The sequence below is a fragment of the Oenanthe melanoleuca genome, chromosome 1 (genome assembly GCF_029582105.1).
Source record: "Oenanthe melanoleuca isolate GR-GAL-2019-014 chromosome 1, OMel1.0, whole genome shotgun sequence".
In the NCBI taxonomy this organism is placed as follows: domain Eukaryota; kingdom Metazoa; phylum Chordata; class Aves; order Passeriformes; family Muscicapidae; genus Oenanthe; species Oenanthe melanoleuca.
The window spans coordinates 80,925,427-80,942,205 of record NC_079333.1 but is presented as its reverse complement, the minus strand read 5'-3'; positions in this window follow the sequence as shown (position 1 = coordinate 80,942,205).

Sequence of the window (16,779 nt, the reverse complement as noted above, 5' to 3'; positions counted from 1 at the left end):
TAAGAAAATAAAATTAAATTACCAGCTAGTATTAAGGGGATTCTTCTGTCTTGTTTGGTTTGGTTTTTTTTTTGTTTGTTTTTGTGTGTTTATTTGTTTGTTTGTTTGTTTTTAAATTTACTTGGATGTTTAAACAGGACAGTTGCAGAATTGGAATCCACATTTTCACCAGGAAAATCCATCACCCTGTAGCATAGAAGTGGCCTGAAATCTGCATCACCTTATTTTTTCCTTCACTGCAAATCATCTCTACTTTTTCTTCCACACAACTGATTTAATAATTCCCAAATGGCAGGTACTGACCGTTGGATCCATCATCTCCTGAACAATGAAATCCTGAAACAGGATTTCAATAATCCAGTTTGTTTAATTTAATTTATTCTGAGACATTTTTAGAGAGTACCATCCAAGTTTTACAGATTTGTGCTATTTCCTTCAGATCTGATGGAAAACATTATCCCTCCCAGGCCCTGGATTGGACAAAAATATCCAGGGAGGAAATGTTATTAGGTAGACAGGCAGTGGAGGCTGCAGACAGGTATCCCCATTGCTTCATAGGAAAAATATTATCTGCTTTCTGTCCTGTGGTACTTCTGGAAGAGAAAAACGTGGGGTTCTGGGAAGGAAAACTGCTGGGAGGAGCTGGCCCAGGGTTGTGAGAAGCCAAAACCTCTGGGCAGGTTTATTGAGAGGGTCCTCTGCAGAGAGGCAAATTGTGTTCCTGGTCCTGTTTCCATGGGGATGGGAAATGTGCCTCAGCAGAGACAGCAGCACAAGGGGGACCAGGAGAAAAAGGATCTGAGGCTGCTCCTCTTCCCCAGACACAGCACATGCTCCTCGAAAAGGAAAAAAGAAATTTGTTTTCTGCATGTTCTGTAAGCACTTGGCAAAAACATCCCGAGAGTTGTGTGTTTGTCCTCCCAGGTACCCATCCTGCTAATCAATACATTCTACAGCTGGGGATGGGAGGATGATTTATGGAGCAGTGAAGTATCAGGGTTACACTCCTTTGTTGCTGTATTGATGCAGTGTATTATGGAGGCAATATACTGCAGTGAAACATTGATTCAAAACCTGCTTTTATCCAGCAGCAGCATCACGTCTACCTTAAAACATTCTCTTTTTCTCTGTCCATGGGATTAAAACATTTGGGGTGATGCCATTATGACATTCAAAAAGATCCTCATTTCTGTGAGAGTCACACCTGAACAAGCTGCCCCTCTCAGCTGGTGCTTGGAAGGTGTTGGATGTTGTCCCCACTGGGGGCAGCTGGATGGTGCAGACACAGCTGGATGGTGCAGACACAGCTGGATGGAGCAGGCAGCATTTGCAGCTGGCCAATGGAGCTGAAATGCCTCTGAAAGAGAAGAGGCTGCCTGATCCCTGCTGTCACACTGCCAGCATGCTCTTTGTTTGCTCTCTTGGTCCTCTCCCCTCAAGGATGAGCAGTGTTTGTTTTCAGGAGGTTTTGCTTTGCCACCTCCCAGCGAGCCACGAGCAGTGCAGCCACCAGAGGATGTTGAGCAATAAGGCTGCATTAAGAAAGCTCCTAGGGAAGCTGGTGTACCACAGTGTTGAAATTAGGCAACATATTGTACAACACAGCCTCAGATATTCAGATGCACATTTTTCCTTGAGGTCCCATAGGCACATTCAAGTCTGAGCACAAGCAGCTGCAGTCCTCAGGAGCCGGTGGCACGCTGCTGTCACCAGCTACTGAAGTCACCGACTCTGGCACACCTTGAGGAAAAAAGTCTGCTATCCAAACACAATGTGATTTCTCGTCAGGGAGTAGAGCAGGGGCTTGGAGGAGAAGCAGAATCTGATTGCAGAGCTCCACAAGGAGGTTTGCAGAAGGGAATTCAGTGTTTGTGTATTCTTCTTTGAAATTTTTTTGTCTGACTAGCATCACATATCAGCACAGATGTGCTGGTATGCTCTGATGTGGAGTATTGCCTGCTAAAGAATTCTCACAACTTCTTTTTGGGAAGGAAATAGCAATGGGTTATATGCAATAACGGTGCAAATCTTGTTTTACATTCAGTGATCCAACAGACTACTCATACATTTAAATCTTCAGTGTGCCTCAGATATAGTGACTGTTTTGGAGCAGATGGAGAACTGAGAAGACACCCAAAGCTCAAGGGAGCACCCTTTCTGAGGACTATATAACTATGCATCTTTGGACCATGTACTTACTAGCTTATTGGGGAGCCTTATAGGATGCAGCTAATGGCATTAATGAATTTCCTTTCTCCTAAGGATCATCATACAAAAGAAGAAGCCAAGAAGTAGGATCTGTTGAAAACTTTTCTCTTGAGTAAGATACAAAGACAAAAATTAAATGTGTGCTCTAGAATAGGGCATGTTCAGGCTGCTTACCATGTGCAGTTTGTAATGCACTCAGTTTTGAAGCAGTGGTAAGAAAGTTATATGGTTCTCAGTTGAGACATCTCCATGCACACAAAAAAGAAGGAAAAAAAAAAAAAAAGCACCCATTCCCTTTCCTCCATAACCTGTAAGTATATAAAGGAACTGAATGCATCTCTGGGGAGTTATACAAACATCCTTAGCAGCCTGGATTGCTAAGGAAACACAAAATAGAGCAAAGGAGATGAATTAGTTGTTCTTAAACACCTGAAATTTTCTTCAGGCAAAAGTAGTCTAGCATTCAGCTACCAAGCAGGGAACCACTTAACAGCACTAAGCACTTAGAAATTTTCAAACTAGCTGAGGAATTCTGGTGCAGATGTCACTGTCTGTGTCTATTTCTGGCTGTGTTGCTGCGCAATTAAACTAGAACTCTTTCCTGCTCATCTGAAGGGTAGGGTAGCAATAAATGAAGATAACCTTACAGCATTTTTTTCCATGAGGACATTAGCATTTGCAAAATATTTCCTTGCAAGAGTCTCAAAATATTTTATGTTAGTTCTTATCCTCTCATATGAGACAAAGTTTAACAGCAAGAATCTGATTTGTGGCAGAAATTTCATTCAGTAGTGATAGAATTTCAAACTAAGTGATAGAATCTGGCACCTAATGGTGTATATCCTTTGCAGTATGTCTTGATAAAAGTTTCATGTTGATTAGTTACTTGGGCAGCTGGCCAGTGTTCTCTGCTAATTGTAGAAGACAGAACATTTATTTTGTAATAGACTTTGGAAAAAAAACCCCTCCTCCAGCTTAAATTAGAAGATGCTAAATGAGTGCAGGTCTGACTTGTGTTTTGAAGGAAGAGAAAGAAAAGAGGAAGCAATACTGACACTTCAACTTCAGCAGATGTGTCTCTTCCAATGAAGTTTTCTTGGATTTCTTTGGATTTTCAAATCAGAGACCAGGGAAAGACTTTATCATTTTTCTGAATTATTCCAGTTTGAGGAATAGCCTTTAGTGTCAGAGGACAGAAAAGAAATAATGTGCTGCCAATATATGCTGAAAATTATTTGTAACTTGACAAGAAACCATTGGAAGGTCTTTTTGTGTGCCAAAAACCACTGTTGGCACAGCTTGTCATGCTGCATCTGTGTGAAGTAGGGTTTTGCTTGTAGGTTTGTGCTTGTTTTGAATTGTAGCTCTCTGGAGGCCTCCATACTGTTCTTTTTCCACAGTAAATCCTGCCTAAAGTGGAGCAAAAAGATTTTCAGCTGCAGAATTAAAGGATGCTTCAGAACCAAAGGATCTGAATTCTTCAGAATTAAAGGATTCTGAATGCTTCAGAATTAAAGGATCTTCTTTGTGCCCTAGAGAATTTTCCTGGAGTTTTTGCTTCCTCCAAGCAAAACTTGAAGAATAGACTCCAAGAGTACATGAACCATTGTAAGCCCTTCCAAAAGTTGATTGGGGCCTTACACTGCTCCATTAAACATTGTTACAGGGAAAGCTGCCCACATCCTTCATGGAGGGGTATGCTGGAGTGTGGTGCTGGAGAGAAGTATCTTCTGCTGGGAAAGCAGAAAACTGCTCACCAAGGAGGATATTTCCTTGACTATGGCTGCTTCCACAAATATAATCAGCTTAAAGAGGACATAAGAGAATCCTGATTATGCTTCAATCACTGACAGACACAACAACTTGTATACACTATTAATCAGTTTGTCATACATCATAGTATGCACTGAAAATATTGTGATAGATGCAGCTTCTACTGTATATGGAGCTGACAGCACATGGGAGATGATGGAATTTTGCCTTCAAAAATACAGAAGTTCCCTGGCCTATTCATCCAGCATGTTACTTTTCCACTGAGAAGAAGTGTAACTCTTAAAAAATTATTCTGTATTCTACATCTCATGGATATTTGCACCTTGCTTTTCTTCTATCTTAAAAATAGTAGGATAACCTGGATTAATAAATTCATGAAATAGTTCACTTGTGCACAAGTGGTTTTCACAAAGTGAGGATTTAAGTAAGGAGAAGAATGATAAGGAGCAGAACCATGTTAAAGAAAGCTTGGGATGTTGCAGAAGATGACCACTGAGAAGTGGAGTACCAGATATGACTTGGATTCAGAACAGCAGTCCTCAGTGACAGAATGGATGATCAATTGACAGTCCCTAGACCAAATAATTTGTGTCTCTAAGTTGACAAAGACATTGGAAAAATAGTGTAGCATTCAGAGGTAGGTTATAAGGAAGAATCGAAATAGGAGCGAATGAAGTGCAGTTAAACAGTAAGAAGCACAATATGAGGATACTTAATCACCTGCTGCAAATACCTGTGCTGAAACATAAAGCACTTTTGGAAAAGCCATACTGAGAAAAAAGCAGCAGAATTCAAATGGATGTAAGTAGAAAGGTAGAGGATATCATAAAATGATTTGCTGAAGGGTATAGATAAATTCTCAGTTTTTTGGAGGTAGTTTCTAATTCCAATATGGATTCTCAGGCTCTGCATGGGACCTGTGAGATTCTTTTGGCAGAGTAATGAGGGTCATCAGGTTTGGTGTCCTGAAACTGTTCTCTTCAGTGGCCCCTTTTAATTTATTTGCCTTCATTTTGTGCCTGGCTTTATTGCCTTGGTACAACTCTAAGCAGAGAAAATAACTAAATTTTCAGGTCTAGCATAGTAACACTTCTGAATAGCATTTCTTGCAAAGACAATCATTGTATCAGTGTCCATTTCACTCTAAGATTTATAAGACTTAATAGGAAAGATGAGTTATAAAGACACAGTCAAATTGATTTGTCTGAAATGCAGAGTCAGGAATAACTATGAAGAACAGCAGAAGAAAGTACATTTCAGACTTTTCCTAAGTCATAAGCAGAAGAGAGGTGGTGTATGACTGCCAGAGGAAACATGGGTGGTCATGTGGAGCATTGCACTGTAGCTAACAGGAATTAAGCAGCCCTGCAGACACAGGGGTGAGAGCAGAAGGAGGGGCTAAGATTCCCCTGGCACTGGTGCAGGGATTCCCTTGCAGCCCACGGGGAGCTGTGCTGGAGCAGATGTGCACAGGTGCCCTTCACCTCAACCCTGTGCTCTTGGGAAGGAAGAGTGGCTGTGTGAGCATCCAGCACCCAAGACATTGATCTACCCCTTCCAAGTTCTGCATACTGGTGCCTTCTTTGCATTGCCACATACATAATTCACACCAGTATACAATTTACACAAGTATAACGAAAATAATAGAAATTATTAATTCTTTTCATACATTTTAAAATTGCTGTTAGTTCAGTGCATTAAGCCAAGTAACAACAGGGAAACCTTTAGGAACAGGCTTAGAAGGATAAATTCATTCCTGCATTCTATCTCTAAATTTTAGTCAACTTCCCAATTCCCTCACATTGTGCTACACAGTTGTTGTGTTTAATTACAAACATTAATACATTTCTCAGTATGAAGCACACTCGTGACTTTTACCTTAGACACTAATAAGTTGAGTTTGATAGCAGGAAAAGAAAACTTCAAGCACTGCCATCGTTAAGGTTAATAAGGCAGTAGTTTACCAAAGAAGCTCCATGCCCTAATTTGAATTGATTATCTAAATAGTTTCATTACAGGATGCTAACTAAATCAAGCCCATTGTTTCACAGAGAAATGACTTTGCTATCCTAATTATTAAGGTAAAACATCTGTGCACTTTGAATCTTGCTTGTGACTCCTGTCACTTTGTTAGTTAAATTATAAATCTAAAAAAAAATTAAAATAAAGTTGGATACGGAGTGAAAGAGTCCATGGATATCAATGAAAGTTTACAATTAAGATGAGCAGAGCTTACAATTAGCTAATTCCTTCAAATGAATGCAATTTCAACTTAAGTATAGCCCCCCCTTTTAAAGCAAAATTCTTGTAACTTTGCATTCAATGCAGGATTAATTTTGCAGAGGCATGGATAAGCAAGTAAATGTAGGGATTTTTGGAAAGTTGAGATCCTTATACTGAAAAGTTACAATAAATGTTTTAAATACCTTTATTATTTTTTTACTTTCTTTTTTTTTTTGATTGAAATACACACAGACCTGTCCCACACACTGCTGTCAGCCCAGAGTCCTTGCTCAGAAATCAATGTGCAATTCTCAGCCCAGGTTAAGGCAGCAGAGACCTGGGACACCCGAAAAGCATGGAAGGAGATGTGAGGCTCATGGCACAAGAGGCTTCATGGTGAGAATGTCTGTATCCAACAGCTTTTATAAACTTCTGGATTAGCACATGGGAGGACATTACTTGCCTGTAGGGGTCAGACCAAAATTAGATTTGCATGGGGGAGAAGTCAGTGAGGCAGTTTTGGGGAACATAGGAAGGGCAAAAGAAGATGCAAATTACATGGGCTGAGATGTGGGGACACAGCAATCTCTTTGTAGAAGTTAGGTAAGTCCTGTGCAAGGGAAACATCTGGTGGAAATGAGGGTAGCAGAGAAGTGACACCCCCAGCAAGACAGAATAATCCCCAGTGTGATGCCCAGGTGCTTCTAGAGACGATACAAGGAAATATCCTTGTGTTTTCTTGTTATTGTGCCTTGTCCTTTCCTCAGAAACCAGCTCTCAGGTGGCTCAAACAGTTGTTACACACTGACTGGAGTCTCAATGCCTCTAAAAGTGCAAAGCCACGTGTGTTAAAATTCAGTGCTGGAGCTACTGTCAGAAAAACCCCAGCACTTAAGTTCACCAGCTCTTAAATATGCAGTATCACAGTCTCCTTAAACCATCCCTACACACAATAGGTCTTAATTATGCTCCTTCACTGGATTTTTACAACAGACTCCTCCAGTAGTCCTTGTACCAGACTGCAACAGCTCCACTGTGTTTATGGAAACATTTCCTGCTGGTGGGGCATATGAAAACAAAGGCATTTAATGAAGGGTCTGCAGCAACCTTGGAAGAGCAGCACTTTTGTCTGCTTTAGATCACATTACACAATCTTCTTTATATCGTTTTCATTTGCATCAGGGATGCACAGCCTGAAGAATGACCTACTTTCCTTGCAATATTTGCCTTGCTTTTAATTATAGCAATTATCATGCCCTGATCGCTGGCATAGTCCCCAGAATGTTGACTTTTTTCTTAATGTTATTGTTATATAGATTACACAGACTCTTTGCCAGCATGTTGCCCTCTAATTATCCAGCTGAAGATGTTGCCTATGCCTCAGACAAGCAGGAGGGTTTTGTGTGGAGGATCTTTGAGCATTTCTCAGGAGGCTGCTGTACAGCAATTGTTAAACATAGACTCCTTTGGGGCACAGGCACAGCTCCATGCTTCTCCTAAATATCCTCTTCTTTGTCAGATTGTTCTTCCCTCACTTCAGTGCAGCCTTTTTAAAAAAATTGTAGAGCACAGAAAGAGCAGCCTGGAAACCATCAAATGGCTGGCACAACTCTCAGTCTACTTAAAACAGGTACCTCTTTTTATCATTTTTAGATAAAAGCATTAGGAAGTTTTATCTTCACAAAAGTACTTTGTGTCTTTTTATTGACTAGATTTTTAGATTTCTTTTTCTGTCTTTATCAACTCATTTAATCTGAAAATTAATCTAGGTTAATTATATTGCCATTCAACAACAGTAAAATTTGTATGTGGTTCAAGTGATTAGGAGAATGAACCAAACTGGTTGTCACACCAGAGAGGACAGAAGAATACTTTTCTGCTTCGTGAGGTGAACCAGTATTTGTTACTCTGAAACCAAGTTTCAGAGTAACAAATATTTGGACTTAAAAAAACCCAGATACTTGTAAAGATTGCTTTTTCCAGAAACATAGTAAAGAGGGGAAATATTCTTACATCATGAATATTATAGGAGTGATTGCATGACTTGATTAATGGAAAATTGTTTCAAGAACTTCCCTCTGGTAGAAAATGCCATTGCCTGTCTCAATTCTTGCTTGCAACTGTTCTGTCCTGAATCCTTATTAAAGAATTTCAGTTAAAGAGTAAAGAATTTTTGCTGAATGAGATCAATTTTGTGTCCTGATCTAACAATCAAAAAGTCATTGGCTAGCCCAGACAGGGAGGGTAGAGCTGGTCATCATCTGATTTTACAGATGTCTTTCCTTATTGTCCTTCTTTGAAGGAGACTCTACATTTGTGTGTGAAAAGCCTTGGTCTCATACCCCAACAACATTACCAGGCAAGGAATAGTTAACTGACATGTTTTTATATTTGTGAAACTAACTGAAAGATGTAGTAGATGTATTATTGAAGCCATATCAGAATCACTGCTACTTCTACACTGTCTAATAATTTAGTTTCCCATTTCATCCCTCGGTGAACTGATCATATAATTGCTCACGCTGCAGAAATGTTAATTTTCTTATGGCAACTTTCTTTTGGAACAAGCTGATGTGCTCTGATTAGTGAAAACAAATGAAAACAAAAACCTGGGTTTGCTTCTGAGGGAAGTCCAGCTCAGGAACTACTCCCAGTGGGCAGATGGAGGATTTAGTCTGTCTGCATAACCTACTTCAATTCTATTATAGCAATTTTTGCACCTCCCAGTATGCAGCTGCCCCCATACCACGTTCCAGGACAAACATGTGTACTCAGGTTTCATGCCAAAACAAAGCTCCCATCACTCCAGAAATCTGCATTTGCAATAAATTTTACATGAAAGCCACTGGTTCCTGATGTCTAAATAGATACCACACACACCCTGGCTGTGTGCTTAATAACCCAGCTACTCTGCTCTGGAGGGGCCTCCAAGGCACTCTGCTCTGAGTCCCTCCACACCATTTAGTGAAGTGTTGAAGACCATTTCCAAGAGCAAACAAAATTTTATAGTGTGCAGCCTACAAGAAGTCCCAGCTGTAACCCTGCCCCAGTGCCTGCTCTAATTCTTATGCAAGATGAGCAGGCCCTGTTCCTACAATGTTATTCTTGTTCTGGCACCCCTGGGACAGATCTCAGGTGTACCAAAATATCTTGCCTGGGGAGGGCAGGTGGCCTAAAACTGCCAGTTCAAGTGGGGCTTGCTACCTGCTGACAAAACCCTCCAGGTCCTTAAGGGATGTCCATAGCCACTCTCATTCCCTGCCCAGCAAGGAGATGAAGGGACAACTGCAGACAGTAAGAGCTGTTGTACCTAACAATTTGGTTTTGCGGCTTGAAAGACTTGTGCCCCTTCTCCCTTCCCTTCACATTAATCTGTTTTTATTTCTATAAATTCATTCACATTTCTTGATGTCTGCATGCCATATGTTTCCACTAATTTTTTCATTGGCCAAGCCAGTCCCTTGGGTTTTAAGTAGTGATGCTCTATAATAAATATCAAACCTCATGAACACAGCAGGAGGCTTCTGACAGTTTAATTTTATTCCATAAGGCATGAAGTTCTCATTGAGCTCTATTTTTGATTTTTTTTTTTTTTTTTAAACCTGGAAAGGCAAATGTTTTGGTTGATTTCATCTTTTTACAAGCCAAGGAGTTGTATTCCTTTGGGGTGCTGTAAAAGGCTGACCACTTATGCAGACATAAACAAGGTGTGGGGATTAATAGGGGATTGAGAGGACATGGCTTTCTGTAAATATAGCAGGAAAACATCCATTTTAAACAATGTCTTTCTTCACAAGGTGCTTGAGTAGGGTCATGGCAAATGTGTACAAAATGGGCATAAACTCTATCACATCCTTCTTGCCAAAAGGCAAGACACAGATCCCACTGTTAGCTGTGCACATTAAATAACTGTAGAAATGCAATGAAGGCAATCAGCATAGAAGTGGCTTTTCCCAGAGTTAAATGCTAAAATGTGTCAGAAATCGGAATTATTAAATCTTCATCTATACACATAAATTTGGTCTGATTTAAATTGTGTGAGTGTGTGTATAATTTTTCAATTTTATGGTGTTTTTCCTTTCCTTATTAACCTGTTCAAGAAATATTTAAGCACCACTGAAGTCTAAAAGCAATTCAAACGTCTTACTTGAGTCTCATTAAGCCATTCAAAATTTAGCCCAGATTTGAAATACCAAAGTGCTCATTTTGGACAAACTTTATGTATTTCAAGGAGATACACCAATCTCTCCATTATTTATGGTTATGATTTCACTTGCTACTAAAATAATGTCTCTTTACACAAGCATCGGTATCATAGGCAACCAGACATACTTGACAATGTTATTTAAGATGGGGACATTTCAGAGACATAGGAGAAGTCTTGAATTATGACCCTTTCATTCCAGGAACACTCTTTTGTGGAAGTTCTTGTTATTTTTTTCCCCTTGATGGGAAACATCACTGCTGCTGGAGCCTTCACTCGTCTGTCTTACCCCTATGGGCTCACATGGGCTCAGCAGGTCTAAGTTCTCATCATGGGAAGTCAAAACAACTTATTTAGAAGCAGTGCATTATTTATTCAAAGGCAGAGAGAAGGAATTCAACAGTGTCACTTCTATATTTCTTTGTGGGTCAGGGTGATCTGCTCAGTTCAAATCCAAGTTCTGTAACTCCAGAGAGAAGAAGTAGAAAACCCTTGGAGTGCTTCTCCTTCTGTGATGCCTCTGACTGCTGTTACCTACACACTGCTCTTGTTTAACAGAGGAGAAAATCTGATAGACTGGTGACACTCTGACTTCAGGCACTTGAGTAGAGAGAAGAACACTTTGCTAGCCCTGGCTGATTAGCTGAGGAGCTTCCATTTAAAAGCTCATATTAAAATATTGTAAAGAATTATTGATAACATTCTCCCTGATTGTACTTCACCTCAGATATTATTTTACATTTTTTTCCCCTCTCTCAAACTCTAAAAGCCTCTTTTCATTTCACTTTATCCCTTATACTTTTACAAAAGTAGTAAGTTACTCTCAGTCAGCAGGAGTTCCAGAAGTAGGAGATAAAAGAGAAAAAGCTTAGATCTTGGAGAGTCCCAAGAAAGCCTGCCAGTTCTGGGAAGCTCTCAATCATCATGTAGTCAGAAAATACAGAACTTGGGTGATATGACACTCAAAAACCAGAGAACAGCATAGATTCTGAAGTGTCTTTCAAAGGAAAAATGGTATCTATTGAAAAGCTTTGGAGCATCAGCCCTAAGAGTTACTACCCATACATTTGCTTAACTTAATTTTGACAACAGAGCAGCTCAAGACAATTCAAAGAGGTTTGTAACATCTTGTTCCTTCCTCCCTTCCTCTAAAGTTTTAATGGGGTCTCTGAAAGAGAATGCAACTATGGAAAGGAGACACAGAAGGTTAGGTTCCAAATTACCTAGACAGCATGTTCTCATCCCCATTTTTCTTGGCTCTCTCCTGTGTTGTGGCTGTTCTAAAGGAAATGCCCTGAGGGCTATTTGTCACTCACGGGCTCTGTTAGTTCTGTGTTAAACACTATCCTCAAGTGTGCTTTCCAGTCTGAATGAAAGATGAACTTCCTCTGCAGCAAGTTTCCATTTAAATGAAGCAGTAATTTGCATTAGGCATCTAATGATCCTGTTGCTTTTCCTGCATGGCAGAGCCACAGAAAAGAGAAGTTAAGATTCTGCCAGGGACGGTGGTGGTGTGAGTTGAACCTCTCAAGTTTCTGTGTTTTGTAAGAGCAAAGCACATATCAAAGCAGGATTTTGCCTGGTTGCCTCCCCACTGAGTGCCATACTTTCTCCATTCAGTAGCTACTGGCATAAGATTACTAAATGGTACCAAATTTCCATAAGACCACTTTTTCTAAAGCCTCAGTCTTAGCAGATGGTTGAAGTACTACAGGTAATATGTAGCCAAAAAGAGCCTATAATGGTATAGGTTACTATAAAAATTTATTACAAGTCTCAGACAGCTGCATTAGTCATCACTAACATTTCTTAGGCTAGTAGCAGGAAAACTTTTACAGCCCTTCACATTGTCATATAATACCTGTCCCCACAGGTTTTTAAAACAGGCATAAAAATCCAGTAAGGCCAGAATTTTTGTGATTTTTTTCTGCCATTCATTTCTTAAATATTTAGTACCCCTTACTAACACTAGGCAAGAGATGGCCACCAAAGTAATATGAAGTTACTTCTGAAAATGATGAATGCAATGGCCATTTTCTGGGAAATAAATGCATTCCTCATGCTTTGGATAGGAATATAGAGTGTAACACAAGTAAATCTTGACTAAAAATAAGAACTCTTTTCCTGTGCACAGCCTGTAATAAGTCAAGGAAAGCACGTTTTTATATGTGCCTTTCTTCTCCCCATTCAAATGACTAGGAAGACCATCAACAATGGTCAATTTTTACACTCTTCACACTCCCTCATCACCTGTCATAGTAAATAAGGGGGCAGTATGACTGTTCAGGGAAAACATTAACAATTCAAAAGCTTTGCAAAGCAGATATCAGAAAGGAGGAGACTTCTCCCTAGCAGAGTGATAAATATTAAGATTAGATTAGGAAGGCAGAGTGATAGCATTTCAGTTCACACCTCCTGCAGCCCACGACACTTTATCCAATTTGTTCTCATCACCAACCCCGTTTATAAATGAAGAAGCCACATACCTCAGTATTTATAGGTCAGAGCTGCAGATCTATTTAGTGACATTATGAATTCTGTAAATCAAGTCACATCATAAACTATGAAAGGGTTCAACGGCATCACAGTAAAAGGAGAGAGAATTTGTTGCCAGGTAGCAAAAAATATTATAGATTAGTTTTTTCTCTTGCCTACAATGGATGTGTTGAGAGGGCAGGAGAACTACGATTAACATCCTCATATGGAGCAGAACCTTCTGTGGGCAGCCAGGAGTGATGAGATGAACCACAGGTATGATTCATTTTGGTCATTTTTTTCCCCTGACTGTCTGGTAAATCTGCCCTGGAAATAAACAGTGCAATTCCATCCAGTTCTGCTTAGAGGACAGGGAAGGGAAAATAGAGACAGAACAGTGTCAAGCACTCATATGCTGCAGTGCCCCCCTTTCGGAACAGCTTCTTCCAAGTCCTTTAGCAGCTGAGGATGGGTTTTAGGCTTCTTTTAGGCCATTCAGTTTGGCTCCTGCACTTGTCAGGTTCAGCCCCAGCTGTAGCAACAGGGACAGTGCAATATAGTGTTTCTCTGTCTCTGAACTGGGTGAATTCTCCACATGCTCTGAGACACAGCTACTGACAGGAGCATGAAGTGCTGGATTTGAAGGAAAACCTAAAAAGCCAAAATTATCTGATTGACATCTCCCTTTCCAGATAGGAGCTTCTGGAGAAAAGGGAACCAGCTGACTTCAGGCATCTCCTGAAAATAAGTTTTTAAACTCTTCAGGAGGAAGCAACTCCCTGCAACAACAAGTTCAGTGCTTGAAGGACAACTTGCTGCTGTTTTTTGGCTTGCAGCAGCTTTTGTCAAGTTGAACAAGCATGTGTAAGGCATGAACTTGGCCCAGGTGTTTCCATCTGAGGCAAAATGCTACTGTAATGATCTTGTTTATAATTTGTGCTGCCTGTGTCACTTTTTTCACTGGATGTCCTTTGGATTCAGTGTTGCTCTTGACCCTGATTCCATGTTTGGATTCTGGTGTCAACATTCCCTGTTGGTAACAGGTATGAAATATCAGCAGGAACAGCCATACAATCCAGACACATGTTTACCCCAGACAAAGCATTACCCCCAGACCTTTCTATCAATTCTTGAGCCTTCATGGATATCTATTACCATACCTGTGTTTTGCTGGCAAATGCACAGAAATGAGTGCCCTGGAAACCCCACTCTTGTTTTTGCATGAGTATTTTATGTTTTTAGAACTGAACCTGCTTCTAATTTTTTGTATTTCCTTTATAGAATGGAATTTAATTGCCAAGAGCAAGGTAGTGCTTATATCACCCCAGAGAATGATAGTTGTTGTAGTCAGAAATCTATCATGCCTGGAAAGTGTAAAACCAGAAACTTTTCTACTGCATTATTTGTCCAGTTTTGGTGGGTTTCGACTCCACGTTTCTTAATACAAATGTAGTAGTCCTGGCCACAGTTAATTTCAGAGAATGTTTATGTCTGGGAAGACTTCAACATCAGATTCTTATTGAATGACAAAGCCAAACTGGAGGTTTGGTCACAGTGGAATCACAAGACACTCTGGTTTTCAGAAGGAACCTCAAAGCTGATGAAATTTAGCTAAATGTGTACAAGTAGGGTGTGTTATGTCTTTGTTTAAATAAACAATGTACTGAGCATTAAATACGGGGTACTGAGCAGCCTTTAAGGAAATGAGCCTTCTGTTTCCAGAGTGGAGCATAAATTTTATAGCCAATTAATTGCTATTTAAAGAAATATTCTTTAAATTTAAATTCATGTCTGGCTAAACATGGAAATTGTTTGGGAAATATAACTCTGCAGTAAGAGCTGTTGTGTGGTTATACCAGAACTTTGAGTACTCAGCTAGCACATTTAAAAGATCCTTGAACTTTGTTGCAGACCTTGTCAGCAATGAAACAAAAAATATCCCATAAGCTATTGAAAGTGTCATTCTCTTTCTTAGTTTATTCTTGTGCTCCCTGGGCATGGAGATGTATTTTGAATACATTAGGCTTTGAGGATCTATGTAGCTGAATGGAAACTTGAAGATGCAAACAAAGGTGAAAACTAAATGTTCAGGATAAGACAAGGTGAAACCAACAAGCATTAAGCAAAAGAAGAAGCTAGAAAATCATTATTTTTAACAGTGAGTTCTCCTAAATCAAAGAAATTTCTCCTAAATAAACTTGGGGAGAAAAACACCCTGCTGGAAGCATCCAAAGCCAGTCTGGACCTGCATATACCAATGCCATGGTGTTTCAAATGTATCTGAGTGAGCAGTCAATATATTTGTCATACGTGCACACTGTTAATTTTCAAAGAAGGAATTGTCTGAATATTAGAATTCTGATATCAAACCTGTAAGATAGTTCTGGCAGAAACTGGAAGAGATTATGCACCAGTTAATGGCAGTTGATATTAAGACTGAGTGCTGATGTGCTCCATAAAAATTCTGTAACCATGTGTAATGGTTTTGAAAGCAAAACCAGTGAGAGACTCCATCCAAGTCAGAAATACAATTTAATAGGAAAAAAAGAGAAAAATAAAATACATGCAATAGTACAAAAGAAAAAAACCACTGACAGAGTCAGAATACAACCTGACACCCTGCTAGTTAGGGTGGTGGTAGCAGTCCAGATGAAATGGTCTTGTTGTAGTAGTGATCATGTAGCTCTGGTAGCTCTTGTCCTCTGGAAACCAGTGGGTCAGGGCTGCTTTGGGGTTCCAAATCTCAGTTTATATCTAGGTAGGAAATGTTTGGCTCCTCCCCCTGGGTAGAGCATCTCCCAATGGGATGATGGAATCTTATCTGTCATGCAGTGGGATTCAGTAGCCCATTAACAGAAAATATCTTCCTGGAGGAAGGGTGGGTCTCAGGAAAGATAAGAACATTGCCCCATCTGGTTTAACAGATGGCCCATTAGCAGAGGATATCTCCCACTGAGACAAGAATCACTGCCCCACCTGGTTTCAGCAGATGGTGATAGAAAACATACTTTTGGGCATATCTTTACATTGTAACTTAGACATCTCAAAAGGAGAGAATGCTCCCTGAATTAGCAGATGGCACTAGGCTAGAAAGAGATCTTTACATGCTGGTGGATAGAGCTGCCATTCACAAGAACCACAACAGAAGAATCAGCTGAAAGAAGCAATGAAATCCAACAAATTAAAATACAAATTCCTGCACCTGGGACAGGAATACTCCATATAACTGTGCAGGGAGTGAGCAAGGTACTAAGCTTTGCCCAAAAAGACCTGGAGAACCTTCTATGCAGCAGGCTGAACAGGAGTCAGAATCATGATGAAGACTAGCAGAGACTGGGCTGTATTAGCAAGAATATAGCCAGGAAGAGTTTATTCCCTTTTGCCTGGCACTTGCAAGGGTTTGGGGGAGATTCTGTGTCAGCTTTCATCTTCCTCATTCAGGAAAGACATCATTAAGCAGAAGAGAGTGTGTAGAAGGACCACTGGGAAACACATGATGAGAGGAGGGACACTGAGGTGCCTTGGCTTGGTCAGCCTGCAAAAGAGAAGGCAAAAAGAGGAATTTAACTCTTTTCCAAGGGGCCTTGTAGGAAAAGAGAGTTGGGTGCTTTCCAAAGGTGCAAGGACAAGAGGTGTTGGTTACAGCCTTGGCAAGGGAAACTTCACATGGATATAGGGGGAAAAAATTCTTCTCATAAGTGCGATTCAGCACAGCACAATGTTGTCTCAGGATGTTATGGAACAATTTGGAGACATTCAGCATGAGGTGGGAGAAGGCACTGAGTCACCACACCTAAGTCTGATGCCAGTCAAAGAAAGAAATTGTAAATAAGTTTGAAATTATGATAATCAAATGAAGATGGGTGAGGAGCTTTTCTCTTCTTGGCCTAAAAGCT